Source organism: Lathyrus oleraceus, chromosome 7 (genome assembly GCF_024323335.1).
Source record: "Lathyrus oleraceus cultivar Zhongwan6 chromosome 7, CAAS_Psat_ZW6_1.0, whole genome shotgun sequence".
NCBI classification, from domain to species: domain Eukaryota; kingdom Viridiplantae; phylum Streptophyta; class Magnoliopsida; order Fabales; family Fabaceae; genus Lathyrus; species Lathyrus oleraceus.
Window position 1 is genome coordinate 530,015,790 of NC_066585.1, and position 17,706 is coordinate 530,033,495.

Below are 17,706 nucleotides of genomic sequence, written 5' to 3' on the forward strand. Positions count from 1 at the left end.
AATGTTAGGTTTTATATTTTTTTATAGGTATTAATTAGTTAGTTTTGTTACAAATTAGTTAAGATTTGTTAGTTGGTCATGATGACTATATAAAATGTATTATTTATAATAAGTCTCTTATCATTAAATTAATACAAAAGAAATCAATCATATTTTTTTTATTTCTCTGTTTTGTTTGGTTCAACCATGCTTCTTAACATGGGAGAGCCATGGTTGCCACCATGAAAAAGAGATGATTTTATTTATCATCGGAGATAAAATCCAATCACAACATTATTTCTTTCCATTTTTTTCTCATTCCACTATATTCTTTTATTTTTTAATCAAATGGTATCAACCCTTTATCGAATTCCATGAAAAGTAATTGAGTTCTTTTGATCAAATGATTTATAATATCATGTGTTTGTTGAAGTTTCTCACACACTTCAATAATTTTGATACAGTTAAGCATATTTTATTCTCTTTGTGCTTCTACCTTATCATGATAGGTTAGTAATTTTTATTCTTTTTTTTCTTCCATAATATGGTGGTTATGCTTTGTTAACCAAAGTTTGACATTTGAAGACTCAAAGTTGAGTTTGTTGATTCTATCTGAGTGAGCGCCAAGAAGACACCAAAAGATGTTTCAAATAGCCCAAAGTAGTTTAAATAATTCTACGAGTTAGACACCTCCGCTACTACCGCTAATGATATCAAATTTTCTTTTTTAATCGATATGATTCAAACTTGTATATACATTTTTGTTGTAATTTTCTTAGTGAGCTATTTTGTATTCTCTTTTCTTGAATTGCATTCTTCTTTTTCAAGCTAGAAATTTTAATCCATATTCCAATTTGAAGGAGGTGTTGGAGTTAATTATTTTAATCCATATTCTAATTTTAAGAGATATTATAAGAGATTAATAATATATTTTATTCTAATAATTAATGAGATATGTTTTGAGATATTGCAGTTGGACAATCTTTAGAATTTTAGAGTTGAAGACATAAATAAGAGTTTAGGGTTTTTGAGAAACTTTTGGAGTTATCTAAGGGGGTAGAAGAATACTTCTAAAAATATTGGATTTGTGTGATTACTATATCTAAGGGGATTGGGAAATACTTCTAAAAATGTACAAGCGTGTGTCATTTATAGGCGCATATTTCAGTAACAATAAGATACCAATGTACAATTCAGATAAGTATCAAGCCTCTACTTATATTTTATAAGGAAGAGATTTTTATAAAAAGATGTGAATGTCTCATTAAGTAGTAGATAAGATGAGGTGGATTCTACATACTATTGGCCAATAATGGGGAAGGATTGCATATTTTCGCCAAAATCCTGTGAAGACTCTCAGTCGAAAAGTTACGTTCCATAGTGAAACGGTGGCCTTTTAGAGGAAAGTATTTGATTATTGTCATCCATATCCAATGTCTCATTGAGTAGTATAAATGCATATCCCCACGAGATGCATGACATAGATCCTAGTGTGACATGTCACCAACTGAACATTGACCTCAGTGCCTGATACATGTCCTAAAGGAGAATGTTGTAATATCCTAAGAAGGCATGATGTAGTAAAGACAATCTAACATTTTTAGACGCCAAATTCATTTCTGAACAAACATTCAACAAGTGGTTCTCGAATGTAGCGCTAGTCAAGAAAATCTCATAAAAATGGATAATGTGCGTCGATTACACAAATCTTAATAAAACGTCCCAAAGATTTATATTCACTCCTGAGTATAGACAAGTAGGCCAAAATACAAACCATATAAAAGCGTTTGTCATTTATAGACGCATATTTCAGCTACAATAAGATACCAACGTACAAGTCAGATAGGTACCAAACCTCTACTTATATTTTATAAGGAAGAATGTTCTATCAAAAGATGTGAATGCCTCATTAAGTAGTAGATAAGATGAGATGAATTCTACGTACTATTGGCCAACGATGGTGAAGGATTGCATATTTTTTTGCCAAAATCATGTGAATACTCCCCAGTCGACAGGTTACGTTCCATAGTGAAACAATGGCATTTTAGAGAAAATTGTGGTCCATATCCAACATCTTTCCTTCAAGGACACAAGTACATTTTGGTCGGTGTCGACTATTTTATCAAATGGGTTGAAATAGTAACCTTAAAGGATGTCACTCAACAAGATGGTTCAGATGATGTAACACCATTAGCATCTAGAATAATAGTGTTGGGCTATGTTGATCACGGAGGTCGGGGTCACGATCATATAGGTGGAGATTTTCGAATAGCTGATGAAGAAAATCTTCATTGCTCCTATTGTAAATGAGATGGACATAAACTCAAGATCATTGTTATTCTCTTCATAAGTTTCTTACCAAAATTTCCAACGTGGCTCAACAACCAATCGGAAAATATTAAATATAAAGTGTTCCTTTAGTTTAAAGCAACTTAGTGAACCCCACCCTCTTCAACGACTAATTTTAATACTAATAATTTATATTGTTTGTGTCTATAATCTTGCATCTATTGGACATTTTATTAAATGTTAGAAAATTGTGAGTCGTAAAATTTAAAATTTGTAAAATATGGATTAATTATTATTTAAAAAGACAAATTTATAATTTTTGAAAATTTTAGGGACAAATATAAACATATGTGAAAAAAAATTAAATTATCTAAAAATATTCTTCCATCCAAATTAATATACTCTTATGAAAAAAAATCAAAGAACAAGCAGATGTTGTTTGATTAATAAAATTACAACGGCTGTATTAATATTTAAAAAGAATTTTTAAGTTGGGTAACACTTAAAATAATTATATAACATGTAAAGTTTTATAGTTAAAATAAATATATAAGATGTAAAGTTTTATAGTTAAAATAAATATAATCTTTGTAGATGTGTGGGGCCTGTGGTGTGAATGATGATTGATAAAGAACAAATAAAAATAATTGAGCTCAGATGTGCCATTTATCGCAACCGAAGTAGACGTTTGTGATGAAACCCATCACCACAATTGACACAAGAGTCATCACTGCTCGATATTGCACCAGCCGGGAATCGAACCCGGGTCTGTACCGTGGCAGGGTACTATTCTACCACTAGACCACTGATGCTTTGGTGCTTGCTACGTAAACGTTTAGATACTACCCCATTGCTGATTGCTTCTTAATGGTAAGTAGTACATTTTATTCTGTATGAGAATTATGATACCATTGCAATGCCATTAACTTTCACTCTAACATCATTTTGTATGACTTTTTTGCTAAATAAAATTAGAGGGAGTATTTATTTAATTAATACAAAATATTTGTCAATTCAAATCAAATATTAAATGAGAATCAAATTCATCTATTCATTTTTTATTTTTTATTTTGGAATGTGATACTAACTGCACTATATTCTATTTCATTCTATTAATTAAAATATTAATTCTATTTTATAACTAATTTATTTGATGTTCTATTTTATTTATAAAACATAATCATAAGATTATTTATATCTAAAATACTATTAAAAGGTCCGTTAGCTTAGAGGTTAGTATGTTAGCACATACACACATAAGATCAAGAGTAAATAAATATCAACAATTAAACGACCATATGTTTGAGCATGATTCTAAAGTATCATACATACATCGTTATTGGCAACAAAACCATTACAAACCCAATCAAAGGAAACAAAATATGCCTAAATATGAGGGCTAAACAAACTAAGAAAAAACATCATTCATATTTGATCTTCCATCAATCCTCTTGAATTCATGAAGGTAACCAAGTCTTCATCAACATCTGAGTCAGATTCATGTGCTTGAATAGGTCTCTTCTTCAAGAAATTCATCTTGATCCCAAATTTCTTCCTAGACATAGATGCTCCACCCGATGGTCCAGTATTTGACTCCACACCATTTGTAGAAGAACTTAAACCTACTCCCTTGTTCTTGTTTTCCTCAGCTTCTAGAAATCTATTAATAGCCTTAATGATACTGGTTCCTTTGTTAGAGGAACATGTCTTTGGATTTTTAGAATTGTGCCTCATATTGAAAAAAATTAACACTAGAGGGAAGAGAATAGTAGATTTGTGAGAGCAAGAAAAGTGAATGTAGTACTTGCTAGTCTGACGCTAACTCTAGTTACGTCAATTTTGTCTTTTAGTGAGGGTTTATGATAGACGCTAAAACGCAACTTTCTTGTAGTGAAATTGTACCTTGCTTTTTGCATGTGAACTGTGTTGGAACAAGTTTGGTTCTACATCTATTATCCTTGAGTTTTTATGATAACAATGTATAAAAGAACAATTATGTACTCTAATAATTTGTTGAGTTTGCAGAATCTGAACAAGTTAGAAGCTAGATAAAATAGAATCTGAACAAGTCAGAAGCTAGATAAAGCAGACTCTGAATAAGTCAGACGTTGAACAAAGCTGAACAAAATAAACTCTGGATAGAAAGACTCTGGACTTTGGATAAAAGAGACTATGGACTACGGGCATCATCTGAATTTGAACCAAAATGATAATACAAAGAAGTGATAATCTTATAGTCAACTCTGGATATTCCAGTCAACGCTTCTGAAGTAAACCACCCAAATGTACTATGATATATTTAAGCCTCATTTCACAAGACTATAAAGTCTATTTTCAAGGCTCTGAAATCTTATCAAGCTTCAAAACATCTCATATGCTGATATTGACTAAATGAATATTCATGAAGATAATACAATTTGAGCGAAAGAATCAAAATGACTTATATGCTGATATTCTCAAAGATTGTACTACAAACAACTATAAAAAAAATTCTCTACACTACCCATGATTCCCAGATATCAGATTTGGCCGATTCGATTTGTGAATCCGTTTATTAATGTTAGAATATTAGATATATATTTTATATTAAATTAAAGACACTATAAATTAATATAATAAGATATTTATAATATTCTAAAAGATAATATAAGATATATATTTATAATATTTTAAGAGATATATTTGAAGGAGAAAAGCGATCAAAAACGCAGCGGAATTTAAAAAAAATCTCCTTTAGTGATCCTTACGAATGGGCGATCAGTGATAAAATCATTACCTCTTATGGCGATTGAAACCTTTGATGCAGATCTACGGAGCGATCACGAACGTTGAATGGTGACAACGCCTCTACTCAGTCCACACAAACATATTCCTTCAATCTCAGTGCTAGCTGCTACGAATGAAGACTTTAAGTGTGTGTGTGTGTGTGTGTGGTGTGTGTGAGAGAGAGAGAGAGAGAGAGAGAGAGAGAGAGAGAGAGAGAGAGAGAGAGAGACAGAGACAGAGAGAGAGAGAGTAACGAAATTACAACTGCACAAATGTTTCTGCACAAGGGTTCTATTTATAGAACCACTTGTATGGGCTGCAAGCTAAAAAACTCACTTAAGTGTATGTGACCCATATCTTATAATATGCCAAAATCACTTAAGTGCGTGGTACCTTACCATATTTCGTATTCTACTTAAGTACACCGTACCTTACGATGTTCTACAATTCACTTAAGTGCACCGTACCTTACGGTGTTCCTTAGTTACTCTATCTCTCATCAATCCGTCCTTTTGTGTGTGACCCTGTAGGTTTTCGCGGCATTGGCAATTATATTAAATCACGTATTTAACATAATAAACAGTGAGCAATATCTAGCAACACATCACTGCTACCCAAGACACGAAAATGTCATGTGATCTGACAAACTCTTTTGTGATAATACTTATGTGTACAATTACCTTTTTGCCCTTATGTCTATATTGAACACAAGGCATAGACCGTGTCATCCTTGTCCAATTCAATATTGGGCCCGTAGACATTTATCCGGTTACGCAGGATGGTCAAATTCCATCTAGGTCACTTATGTCCCTCAACATGCTTCGTGGAGTACCCATCAACTGTCTTTATGGTCATCTAGTTATGGACAATGTTTGATGAACAATAAGGCACTCGACTCTACATCTAGGGTTCATAGTGGTTTCAGGCCGAAGGGTGGTATACACCATTATCACCATGAGAATAACTTATGACACTTTGCATAACATTCTATATAGTATTCTCATAGCGGGTTAATCCAGTATAAATATTACTCTTAATATTCATATATATGTTTAAGACTTGATAACTCCTTATCCATGATCCATGAGATGTGATCATCAGTCTCTATACATAATAGTCTTAATGCTTTAATATTATCCCATTTCACAACAAAGTTCGACTACGGATACTTTAAGAATAATGTCCTTATGTTTAATGGGATCTCATGATTAAGTCACACTTGATACATTAAACGGACTAGCTATTCTAGGGACTTTATTAAACAAACATAATAAAGAAAATGCTTTTTATTATTAATAAACAATTCGATACAAGTACCAAAAGTATTGGCCTCTAGGGCTTACACCAACAATCTCCCACTAGCACTAGAGCTAACCAGTAATACCCATAATGCTTATAGATCTAGTATGACCATCATGCTTCTGCTGCGCAAGAGGCTTTGTCAGTAGGTCAGCAATATTGTCAAGTGTAGGTACTCTGCATATTTTCACATCTCCTCTATCTATTATCTCTCGAATGATGTGATAACACCTAAGTATGTGTTTGAATCGTTGGTGAGATGTAGGCTCCTTAGCTTGTGCGATAGCACCATTGTTATCACAATAGAGATCAATGAGATCTACAATGCTAGGAACTATGCCAAGTTCACTAATGAACTTTTTGATCCAAACAACTTCCTTTGTTGCACTTGAGGCAACAACATACTCGACCTCAGTTGTAAAATCAACAATTGTGTCTTGTGTCGCACCTCAAAAAATGAGAACACGACCTAGCAAAGCGCAATCGCATGCTCCCAATGATGGACTGAACAAAGTTACCATCGAACTTTATTTATTCCTAAAAGGAAAGGGGAAATATCGATAAAACCCAAGAAAGAACGAAAATGATTATGGTCGTCGCAACCAAATCAGGGTTCGGGAGTCGATTACGCAAGGGGAAGGTATTAACACCCCTCATGTCCGTTGTACTCAACAGGAACCATTTAGTTAGTTGTGCGCGTTATTGTTAGTTTAAAATGTTAGACTTCTCGAGTTATTATGAGGGAAAGAATAATAGGATCTAAAGAAAAGAGAAGATATTTTTGGATTTTGCAACGAAGGGGACTAAACCTAAGTTTTTTATTAATGAGCCTGATAAGATTTATAAATCATGCTCCTACGTATCTCCAGGTGCAACAGAGAACTCAAAGCTTACGTAGTTCTGGGTAGAAAAATGTTTGTTTGTTGGTCGATTTTAGCGAAATCTATATTCTATTAATCGATGAAAATATTGTTTTACCCAAAACAAATGAGGAGCGGACGTATACCACACATCGGATGGATTTACAAATCAACATTCAGAAAAGCGTCACTTATCTCAACTCAATAATCGTGGCTGAAACATTGCTTTACATCATCTTAAGACAAGATGTCTTTCGTTTGTGAAAAGGTTTTCTGATCAATCGCACAGTGGCGAGAAAAAAAGAGTTTGATTGGTTGAATTTATTTTTGGGCTTGAAATACGAGTATTTATGACTTGCAAGCTCTTACAACTTGGGTCTAATACTCAGGACTACGTCTGGACCTTTCACCCAGGTAATATTTTTCTTTCAATTTTATTGAGAAAAGAAGTTTGAATATTTACAAGTGTTTTGGAGGAAAGACAAACACTTATGGCTTGCAAGCTCTTACAACTTGGGCCTAGCGTTCGGGATTACAACTGGATATTCCATCAAGATAATCTTTTTCTTCGGATTCATTTATGAAAATGATTTGAATAGTTGAGTGTTTTGAAGAGAAGACGAATACTTATGACTTGCAAGCTCTTACAACTTGGGCCTAATATTCGGGATTACGACTGGATGTTTCATCCAGGTAATCTTTTTCTTTAGATTTACTTATGAGAATGATTTGAATATTGGAGCGTTTTGAAGAGAAGACGAATACTTATGGCTTGCAAGCTCTTACAACTTGGGCCTAATGTTCGGGATTACGACTGGATATTTCATCCAGGTAATCTTTTTATTTCGATTTTAATTATGAAAATGTCTTGATAATAAATTAAAATAATTATAGTACAAAGGTTTGGAATTATTGGAAGTTAAGTTGATGTTGCTTAAGAGCTCATTGTAAGAAGGTCCAAGAGTAAACCACGAGACCGAAATCCAACCTAAATCGAAAGCAAACCAAATTTTGCTTTAAACTAACTTAAAGTTGACTCATATATGAATCACTTTATAAGAAGCCGAGCAACAAAAAAATATGCATTCAAAAGATTTTTGAAAGTCAAATCGGATTTTAACTCAAAATTAGCAACGCAATAAAAGAAAATTCACTAACAACTTAGTAATTTAATGAAAATTAAACAATCCATACTAAAATTATCTAAATAATTAAAAATATAACCAATTGATCACTCAAATTAAAATGATAAAAATATATAAATAATGATACACCAAATGAATCATGGGGTTGAAAAATAAGTGTGGGCCTAATGCATGATAAGAGGCCACAACTTCATCCATATTCATTTTATAAAAATAATATATAATTAAATAATGATAATGATGATGATAATAATAATAATAATAATAATAATAATAATAATAATAATAATAATAATAAATGATAAAAAACAAAACAAAAATTAAAATTAACACATGGGAAATAGGGGGCGCTGATGTCGTTATAGAGACACAGTAGTAGCTTTTTAAAAAAAAAATTAAGGACTCCCAATAATAGATTGAAATGTGGCAAGCCAAATAAAATAAACAAATAAATAAGAACAAACAACAACCTAATACCTTTCTCTTTCTATCATGATATTTGCAGAAAAATAAACAACCTCTGGAACTCAAACCAACCTCCCCCATTAGCATTTATCACACGCCGGTTATGGTTTAATCATGGGGGAAGGGGCGCCGCCGGAGTTATGCATTGCTTCGTCGAAGGGAAGTGTTTAAGGATGGTTTTGTGTGTTGTGTTGCGAGCTGTTATGGAGGAGGGATTAGTAGATCTTGTTGAGAAGTGTTTCACGGTAAATTTTTTGAAGTTGATGAGTGGTGTTTAAGGTGTCGACGAGAAGAAGATGTTGAGGTAGAGAAAGAAGATGCCGACAGAGAGTTTGTGATAAGGTTTGTGTAGCTTACATGCGGGTGATTATGAGGAAAAGATAATGTGAGATTTTTGAATATTAATTTTTGTATTTACAGGAAGAGGTGAATGAGATGATTTGATTGTGTTTTTTTATGAGGTTTTTTATGTTGTTATGGAGTATGTGTTTGTGTTGTTATGGAGATGGAGTTATGGTGTTGTAGGTTGATGTGTGTATGAGACAAAAGAGAGGTTTAATGGTGAGGCTCAGTGAAGTATGAAAATATAAAAGAATATGAGAGTGGAAAAGAGGGAGTACAATGAAGGTGTATGTTGGTACTATTCATGTGGAAGAAAATGATATTGGATGAACCAAGTGAAAAATGGTCTTGGTGTTGAAGTATGGTGGGTTAGAAACGGATTCATGGGAGATAGATTTATGAAGAAGATGGGAGTTCTTTCGAAAAGAGAGAAAAACAATGGTGAAACTACAACCCAAGTCTTTTTCTATTTTCCCTTTTTTAAAATGGAAACGAGAGGGAGAACAAAAGAGCTCCGTTGTGTTGTTTTCGGATTCTACTCATAAACTAGTAGCAGTAGGAATATATACTAGGTTTTAATTATAAACAATGCCAACAATGCCCTTTTTGATATTTCGAGTACAAAAATGAATTAAAACCAATTAAGTGAAATATAATTCATACATTTAAAATAAATAAAATAAAATCAATTTTATTATGTAATTAATTCTATTTATTTATTTCAAATATTTTGACAAAAAAAATTTAATAAACGGATTCAAAGTGAATAAAAGTCGGGCGCAAAAGTGTTCGAAAAATTAAAATGAATGCACCAAAATGATCAGTGCGAAATAAACTTATTGGAAAAATACAACGTTTCTTTTAATTTTGAAATAAATTTTGATCGATTAAACAAACTCGAGCTGATCAAAAAGTGGCCGAAAAATTAGCTGAAAAATAAATCGAGCATACCAAATTAAACTACGTGAAACATAGATTAATAAAGTTGATGTCTGGAAGCTTGATTTTAAAAATTTTCGTCCACTGATTTGACGCACATCGGTCGATTAATTCAATCGGTTTGACTGTAGATCCGAAAAAATTATTTCGACTGATATTCTAGGCACTATGCGGTATGGAATGCATGGTATGCTATGTAGAGGTGCAACAACTATGATGAATATATTGAATCAGGATTCAGGGTCAAAATCGGGGTGTGACAATTGCCCCTATTTAAGTATCTTCAACTAGAGAATATGAAGCATGTCAATCTTCATATCATCGCGGTGTGAGATAGTTAAATACTAAAAAAGACCCTAATTTTGTCCCTGAATGTAGATGATATGAAATGTTATGAATGCATGAATGACTCCTTTATTTTTAATTTTGATATGCTAGGGATATGATCAGACATAAGGTAAACCCTAACAAGATGCTTTATGATGGATACATAATGAAACAAAGATCTGTGGGGAATGATGGAGACATATGGTAAAGGTGACCCACAAAAAACAAAAAATGAGGGTAGAAACTCATTGGGGATAATAATCCTGCTGCAGGAAAGACAACTAATATGCAAAGAGATTTTAACAAACAGGTTCATATGTGACCTGACAAAACCAGAATATTCAAAGAGTTTCAATAACAGATTCAAACATAACCTAACAATGTCAGGGAATATCAAAAGGTTCAATCAACAAGTTTAAACATGACCAAACAATACTGGAAAACATACAAAGCAAGTTTCACCAATAGGCTCATACATGACCTGACAACATTGGAAAATTCAAAGAGTTTCAACAACAGGTTCAAACATGACCTAACAATGTTAGAAAATCAAGGAAAATTTAATAGGTTCATACATGACCTCAACATTAGGATATTTAAAGAAAGTTTCACTCACAGGTTCAAACATGACCTAACAACACTTGGGAAAAAAATCAAAGTGGAGTTTTATCAACAAGTTCATACATGACCCGACGACACTGGAAAATTCAAAGAAAATATATTTGTAGGTTCATGCATGACTTGACAATTATGGAGGTTTCACATAGATCTTAGCAACAGGTTCATACATGGACTGGCAACACTAGAAAACCCAAAGAAAACTTTAACAACATGTTCATACATGACCTGACAATATTGGAAAACATACAAAACAAGTTTCATCAACAGGTTCATACATGACCTGACACTTTAGAATACATATGACAATTCTGGAGATTTCTCACAAGAAATTCATCCAATCAAAGATTTTGGAGATTCCTAATAGGGAATTTATGCAAAACAAAGATAAACGGGAGTCTTCTTATAAGTAGATCATCCACGCAAAAGGCTACGATGATTCTTTACAAAGAAATCAAACAAAACCAATATCATTGGAGTTTTCTAACACGAAACACCTCCAAGCTTCTGGAATTCCTCAAGATGATGAGTCATACATGACTTTCACGGAACCATCAGGAAAGACAGGGTAATCAAACTCTCTGTACGTGCCAACAACAATTGGACTTTGACCGTAAGCAATGGATTACAACCATCTTTTAACGGATTTTGCTAACAACAATTGGACTTTGACTGTAAGCAATGGATTACAACCAGCTTTTAATGGATTTTGCCAATAACAATTGGACTTGACCAAAGGAATTAGTAAAAAAAATTATCGGCTACAACGGAGTTTGCCAGCAACAACTGGACTTGAAATGATGTTAGGGACAACCAAACTTCAGATACCAATTACAATTGTATTTACAAATAGAGCGACAGTGATGCCAATGACAATTGTGTTTAAAATGAGTTCTAGTAACAACTGAGCTTAGAATAATGCTTAGTGATAACTAAATTTTAGAAGACACCAATGAGTCTTGAAATAATGCTAGGGAATGACATAAAGGTTATAGAAGTGCGTCAGAATAAAAATGACATGTTCGGGAATTCATCGGAGAGTAAAAGAAACGAATTTTGGAAATGAATCCGAATTACAAGTGATATTCTGGAAATACATCAGAATACAAACACATCCGGTAATACATCGAGGAAATTCTGGAAATACATCAGAATACAAGACAGACATATGCAAGAATACATCATATAAAATTCTAGAAATACATCAGATAAAGATAAACATATTTGAGAATACATCATATAGGTGGGGAAACATCTGGAAACATCTGGAAACACATCAGACAAGTTATAGAAATACATCAATAAACAAAGGAGTAATCCAGAAATTCATCGGATAATCCAAAAAGGAATTGAACCTAATGGAAAATTTTCTGATTGGTGCCAACTGGGTTGGACTTGAAAATGACTGCGAAAATCGGATGATGGTTTAAGGGCACCAAAGACAAACTGGAATTAGAGGTCAAAGGATATAGGATTAATAACGAGACCTGGGTCAATGGAAAATGAGCACGAAGTACATTTTGGCTATGCATAATTTGAATTTGTTTTTATGCATGATATATGAATGATCATGATATGAAAATGCTGACACTTGAGTGTACTGGGAGTTTGTAAAGGCTTTTAATGGAGGTCATGATTCCTCAACACCGAGAACTCAACCAAATATTTTATGATAGATGTTGTCAAAGGAGAATTCTATCAAGCTTGACAACCACAACTTAGCCAAAGGGATCCTTTTGAAGGATTAATGAATCGTGCTAGCATAATTTTCAGGCACTCGTCTTAAACTCAATAGTTGTTGACGTATGGCAGAATTTGTTTGAGCAGTTCGAAAGCATGAAGAAAGAGGTTTTGCCCCTCATTGGCTCATCTTTCCCCAGTCTGTTGGGTCTTTGGAAATGTTCAATAGTGAGTTTGAAATAGCTTGACATGAGACGATCTCAAGATGGCTTGCCCCAATGTTTGTATACCATAATGATCTGACCCTAATTAACCAAAACTTGGATGGTAGACTTATGATTGACTGTCTTTGGATAGTTGGACTCAATAAGCTTCTGAGGTGGCTTGCCCCGGTTTGAGTCTTGAAGCAAATTACTCTTGGCTAGATGACCCTTAGGGTGATTGGCTCAGATTGACCGATACTCAAAGTGATTTACCCCTGACTGGACTTCTTTCACTTTATCAAGTTCTTCAATTGTACATTGTTGAAATTTCTTAGATGCTAAATGCTGACTTGCAAATAAGATTGTTCATTCAAAAAAATAGTAATTTTAATGCAATGCTTATGCAAAAAAAAATTGAAATAAAAATTTATTGAGATGAACGGATGAAATACAGTGAACGGGTCATTAATAAGAACAGAATGATGATCTAGTCATTCACACTATGCAAGTTGGTGCGATCAAATGATTAACAAAAATTGTTTGGAGTCAGGTTAACACAACCTTGTTGTAGTATGCTTTCAAAGTAGACCCTGCCTCAATTACGTCGTTTAAGAGTTGAACGTGGTCCAGTTTACAGTCTGTTTTAAAAAAAAGGATATAAGGCTCAAAGTTTAATTTTTACCCACCCCTTCTTCTTGATGATCTCCAGTTCCTAAGTTCAGTTAATTCGATACACGCTTCAACTTCCAAGAGGGTTCGAAGGTTGATGGGGATTCAAGACGAATTTTCTTGAAATGACAGTCACCTTATTTTGCTTTGTTTTGTTGAGAACTTGAGGACCCTTTTTTTATTTTTCTTTATCCCTAATTTTGTCCGGACTGCTTCTTTGAAGCGTTTGGTCCCCCAGGATGCCCTGATTTTTTCCTAAGTCATTTTTTTTGCGGTGTTTGACTTAGCGGGCTTTTTCTTCTCTTTTTTTTGAAAAATTGTGACTGTATGTTATTGGTTATTGAGGAACAACCACTATAATATTGGGTTTTTCGCAACTTCTTCGACACTTCAAGCTGTGTGCGAAGGATATCATATGGTTGATCTCTTTAAGTGGGATGTTTCCTCTTGCAATTTAGATGCAAAGTCAAATTAACTGAACAAACTACCCTGCCCCTGGTTAAGATTAAGGGTTTTAGTTCCGAAAGAAATACTAACTTCAAGGCCCAAAGTGGTTGACTAGGGACTAACTCCTTATCCCTCCGGTGTTTGGGGATTTGAAACAATGCCTTACATCATCGACAAGGTTTTCTTAAAAAGCATACCACAACAATTTCAGGTGTTTCATTTTCATCATTCTCCTTCCAGTATTTGTTAAACAACGGTTTGATAAACAAAAGTGAATGCGAGAAGTGTTTTTTATTTTTTAACATAAATGAAAAACGAGTGAATACGATTGGATTAATTCAAAAGATGCATAAACATTTCATTAATCTTACCAATTCAAAGAAAACAACAATGCTTAAAAGAAACTAACGATCAACGTGCAAGGAAATTACAAAAGAAATGTTGAAACAGCCAAATGATTGCCAGCTTTAGGGAATTGACTTCTTCAAACTTGATCCATTAACTTCGGGGGACACCCCTTGAGGTCTTCGCACTTATCTGGGCGATAGGTTAACATTCACCACCAAGCTTCCTTCTTGAAAGTCTATGTACCTGTTATCAATAAACTGTATTACTTTGGCTTCGAAAGCATTATTGTCTTAAGTTAAGTGCCCTTCTGATCCGGCATGATATCCACATTGCACATTTGGGTCATACTCGGGTGGGTAAGGTTGTGGAACCAACTTAAGAGACTTGGGAACCACCAACGAGTTTTGAATCAAAGGTTGTAGAAGTTGGCTATATATCATGAGGGTTGGATGACGAGGATCATTTATTCTTTCCAAGTTATTTCGAGGCCTATGCTGATTTCGATATCTCGGGCCTTGGGCTTGTTGATTTGGATGAGAAGCAAACCAGGATTGTTGGTAATGAAGACCAAAAGGTAGTGGTTGCCAGTATGGCACTTTGGGCATTGCTAACTGCTCATTTTCATCCACTTGAAGGTTGGGATTAAGAAGCTTTTTGACATTGGCACGATGATCTTCAAATTATTTTCCTTCAATCTCATCTTTGGACGCAACCCTCTTGGATCCACTACTCACTTCTCCTTTGCTTCCGTTGGCATGGGTCGTGATATTGGAAATCCAAGGCGATATCTCAATGCTCTTACCGGGAAACAATGATATCTCGTTAGGCACATCGATGACCTCTTACTTGTGGTACAAAACCTTGAGGGGTCTTAGGGGTCTTTTGCCTTTCTCATTACCTGACCCAGAAATCAAGATATATGTACCTGAGCCTTCCTCCTCGAGTGTTGGTGACCTTATGTCAATCAATCTTTGCAGCTTGAACTTAAAACTCTTGCATTCCTCGATGGATTTCCCCATTGTTCCAGTATGGTATCCGCATTTGACCTTCGGGCGATCTTCTTCAAAGACTAAGATCTTTTTGTTAATTAGTTCTCGTACCAAGGCTTTCAATGCTAAGCAATAATCTAGGTCATGTCCCACTGCCCATTTATGGTATTTACATGTTGCATTTGGATTGTACCATGGCAAGTTTGGTGATGTAGGTGTGAGATCTCGAGGGGTCACCAAAGCATTCTGGATCAGCTGCGGGTAGAGCTTGCTATATGGCACCAGAATCGGGTTATTGTGATCTTTGTTCCCCATATTCTGATTCTGGTTTTTGTTTCAAATCTGACTTCGGTGATTTTAAAGAGGAATAGCCAGAGGATGTTGATGATGACATCCTAAGGGAGGGCCATATGTCGGTAGATGAGGAGTTGCCATATATAATTTCCCTTGACTTGGGGTAACACCGAATGGATGTGGAGTAGTATTTCCCTCCATTGCAGTAATATGTATGGGATGACCCTCTTTTCTTAACAAAGCTTGCAGGGTTTCCAAGACCCATCCCATTTGGCTTTTCAAAAGATTGAGTTCTTCTTTCAATGCTTCTTGACTTTTCCTTAGCTCGTCCACCATCTTCTGAGACATGGTTCTTTGTTCTAAACGCGTGTAGGGAATCACTTTATTGATCATGGACAAACGATAGATGAGTTTTTTTTTGTATTTTTTCTGGAAAATGACATGCATTCTGATGAGATGCAGATGCGATTGAATGTGAATGAATGCAATGAAAGCCAAGCATATTTGTTTTTTTTTTCAATACACAGGTTCAAAAGTCTGAGATAATGATGAACCTGATTGCTTTCCAAGAATAGGTTCTCACCAGGTATGATCTAGGATTTCAAAAAAGTTCTTAGAGTCATGGATCCATTATACTGTTTGCTGCCTGTGCAACTTACTTGTCGGGCATCAACTCCATCCAAAGAATCTACTCTAAGTGAGGTTCTCGCATCGACCCAACGAGAAATTCATCTCACGAACCCACACTATGCAACCATCTTTCCTAATTGGCCACATGATTAAGGTTCTACAAATGGTCCTTAGAGTCATGGATCCTACTTAAAATATCGAAGCTTACAACAACTTACTTGTCGGGCAACAACATCCTTTCAAAGATCTACTCTAAGTAAGATTCTCGCACTGACCCGACGAGAAATTCATCTCACGGACCCGCACCACTCAACCTCTTCCTATCTTATGTTTTTACTCGAGACTCGGGTAGAGAGTCTTTCCCACAAGGTTTGCAATCCGAGTATCCAAGTACCAAAGCATAATGGAACCAATACAAGAGATTTATATCAATATGAAAATAAATATAGCAAAAGAAATAAAGAAAAGCCACACAAGTAAATAAAAAAAGCACACAAACGACCTAACTAAGCTTGACTCACTTAGGGAAACATGTTTTCCCCAGCAGAGTCGCCATCTGTCGCACCTCAAAAAAATGAGAATATGACCTAGCGAAGTGCAACCGCACGCTCGCAATGATGGACTGAATAGAGTCCCCACCGAATTTTATTTAGTCCTACAAGGAAAGGGGAAATATCGATAAAACCCAAGAAAGAACGACAATGATTATGGTTATCGCAACCAAATTAGGGTTCGAGAGTCGATTACGCAAGGGGAAGGTATTAACACCCATCACGTCCGTTGTACTCAACGGGAACCATTTAGTTAGTTGTGCGCGTTAGTGTTAGTTTGAAATGTTAGGCTTCTCGAGTTATTATAAGGGAAAGAATAATAGGATCAAAAGAAAAGAGAAGATGTTTTTGGATTTTGCAACGAAGGGGACTAAACCTAAGTTTTTTATTAATGAGCCTGACAAGATTTACAAATCATGCTCCTACGTATCTCCAGGTGCAATAGAGAACTCAAGGCTTACGTAGTTTTGGGTAGAAAAAAATTTGTTTGTTGGTCGATTTTAGCGAAAGCTATATTGTATTAATCGACGAAAACATTGTTTTACCCAAAACAAATGAGGAGCATACGTATACCACACATCGAATGGATTTAGAAATCAACATTAAGAAAAAAGTCACTTAGCTCAACTCAATAATCGTGGCTGAAACATTGCTTTACATCATCTTAAGACAAGATGTCTTTCGTTTATGAAAAGGTTTTCTAATCAATCGCAGAGTGGTGAGAAAAAAAGAGTTTGATTGATGGATTTATTTTTGGGATTGAAAGATGAGTATTTATGACTTGTAAGCTCTTACAACTTGGGTCTAATACTCGGGACTACGTTTGGACCTTTCACCCAAGTAATATTTTTCTTTCAATTTTATTG

General features: G+C 34.6%; 2 non-coding genes across 2 annotated transcripts; both read right to left on the minus strand.

Moving 5' to 3' along the window:
• Nucleotides 1-2,917: 2,917 nt before the first annotated feature.
• Nucleotides 2,918-3,004, minus strand: LOC127109633 (small nucleolar RNA snoR114). The gene has a single exon (XR_007796904.1). It is a non-coding gene; the product is annotated as a small nucleolar RNA snoR114 (small nucleolar RNA).
• Nucleotides 3,005-3,009: 5 nt separating this feature from the next.
• On the minus strand, nucleotides 3,010-3,080 carry TRNAG-GCC (transfer RNA glycine (anticodon GCC)). The gene has a single exon. It is a non-coding gene; the product is annotated as a tRNA-Gly (tRNA).
• Nucleotides 3,081-17,706: the final 14,626 nt, after the last annotated feature.